General features: G+C 39.3%; 1 non-coding gene across 1 annotated transcript; it reads right to left on the reverse strand.

Moving 5' to 3' along the window:
* Positions 1 to 2,107: 2,107 nt before the first annotated feature.
* On the reverse strand, positions 2,108 to 2,214 carry LOC122479188. Its single transcript, XR_006296256.1, has one exon. It is a non-coding gene; the product is annotated as a U6 spliceosomal RNA (small nuclear RNA).
* Positions 2,215 to 2,431: the final 217 nt, after the last annotated feature.

Raw genomic sequence — 2,431 nt, forward strand, 5'->3', positions numbered from 1 at the left:
TGTCCTCCTCCATGTTTTAATATTATTTTTGCTTCCCTTCCCTTGTGTTCATCTGTTCTGTGTCTTAAAGTCCTCGTATGAGTGAAGTCATATGATTTTTGTCTTTCTCTGACTAATTTTGCTTAGCATAATACCCTCTAGTTCCATCCATGTAGTTGCAAATGGCAAAATTTCCTTCTTTTTGATTGCCAAGTAATGCTGCATTGTGTGTGTGTGTGTGTGTGTGTGTATATATATGTATGTATATATATATATATATATATATATATATATATATATATACACCACATCTTCTTTATCCATTCATCCATCAATGGACATCTGGGCTCTTTCCATACTTTGGCTATTGTTGATAGTGCTGCTATAAACGTTGGGGTGCATGTGTCCCTTCGAAAGAGCACACCTGTATCCCTTGGATAAATGCCTAGTAGTGCAATTGCTGGGTTGTAGGGTAGTTCTATTTTTAGCTTTTTGAGGAACCTCCATACTGTTTTCCAGAGTGGTCGCACCAGCTTGCATTCCCACCAACAATGCAAAAGAGATCATCTTTCTCCGCATCCTCACCAACATGTGTTGTTGCCTGAGTTGTTAATGTTAGCCATTCTGACAGGTGTCAGCTGGTATCTCCTTGTGGTTTTGATTTGTATTTCCCTGATGATGAGTGATGTTGAGCATTTTTTTCATGTGTCGGTTGGCCATCTGGATGTCTTCTTTGGAGAAGTGTCTATTCATGTCTTTTGCCCATTTCTTCCCTGGATTATTTGTTCTTTGGGTGTTGAGTTTGATAACATCTTTGTAGATTTTGGATACTAACTCTTTATCTGATATGCCATTTGCAAATATCTTTTCCCATTCTGTCAGTTGCCTTTTAGTTTTGCTGATTGTTTCCTTCGCTGTGCAGAAGCTTTTTATTTTGATGAGGTCCCAGTAGTTCATTTTTGCTTTTGTTTCCCTTGCCTCTGGAGATGTGTTGAGTAAGGAGTTGCTGAGGCCAAGATCAAAGAGGTTTTTGCCTGCTTTCTCCTTGAGGATTTTGATGGCTTCCTGTCTGACATTAAGGTCTTTCATCCATTTTGAGTTTATTTTTGTGTATGGTGTAAGGAAGTGGTCCAGGTTCATTCTTCTGCATGTCTCTGTCCAGTGTTCCCATCAGCACTTGCTGAAGAGACCGTCTTTATTCCATTGGATATTCTTTCCTGCTTTGTCAAAGATAAGTTGGCCATATGTTTGTGGGTCCATTTCTGGGTTCTCTATTCTGTTCCATTGATCTGAGTGTCTGTTCTTGTGCCAGTCCCATACTGTCTTGATGACAACTTTGTAGTATAGCTTGAAGTCTGGGATTGTGATGCCTCCTGCTTTGGTTTTCTTTTTCAAGATTGCTTTGGCTATTCGGGGGCTTTTCTGTTTCCATACAAATTTTAGGATTATTTGTTCTAGCTCTGTGAAGAATGCTGTTATTATTTTGATAGGGATTGCATTGAACATGTAGATTGCTTTGGATAGTATCGACCTTTTTTTAAATTTAAAAAAAAATTTTTTTTAACGTTTATTCATTTTTGAGAGACAGAGAGAGACAGGGCATGAGCGGGGAAGGGACAGAGAGAGGAGGAGACACAGAATCCGAAGCAGGCTCCAGGGTCCGAGCTGTCAGCACAGAGCTCAACGCGGGGCTTGAACTCATAAACTGCGAGATCATGACCTGAGCCAAAGTCAGATGCTCAACCGACTGAGCCACCCAGGTGCCCCAGTATTGACCTTTTAACCATATTTGTTCTTCCTATCCAGGAGCATGGAATCTTTTTCCATTTTTTTGTGCCTTCTTTAATTTCTTTCATAAGCTTTCTGTAGTTTTCAGCGTATACATTTTTCACCTCTTTGGCTAGATTTATTCCTAGGTATTTTATGGTTTTTGGTGCAACTGCAAATGGGATCCATTCCTTGATTTCTCTTTCTGTTGCTTCATTGTTGGTGAATAACAATGCAACCGATTTCTGTGCATTGATTTTGTATCCTGCAACTTTGCCAAATTCATGGATCAGTTCTAGCAGTTTTTTGGTGGAATCTTTTGGGTTTTCCATGTAGAACATCATGTCATCTGTGAAGAGCAAAAAAATGTGGAAGCGTCATGAATTTGCGTGTCATCCTTTTGCAGGGGCCATGCTAATCTTCTCTGTATCATTCCAATTTTAGAATATGTGCTGCCGAAGCGAGCATTACCTTCATGTGGTTACTCTTACATACAGGTTCATTTCTCTCCAAAAGTTCTACCTCCATTCATTAATGTACCATTTCTTTCAGGGAATATTTTCTGAGCTCTAGTCCTATTTCATAGCTTTCCCAAGCTGATCCACCTTGGACACACCCTTTTTCATTTTCTTTCATGACTCCCTCTTTCATATTTATATCATTCTGTTGACATTATTTGTTAGCT

Source organism: Prionailurus bengalensis, chromosome B1 (assembly GCF_016509475.1).
Source record: "Prionailurus bengalensis isolate Pbe53 chromosome B1, Fcat_Pben_1.1_paternal_pri, whole genome shotgun sequence".
Taxonomy (NCBI): domain Eukaryota; kingdom Metazoa; phylum Chordata; class Mammalia; order Carnivora; family Felidae; genus Prionailurus; species Prionailurus bengalensis.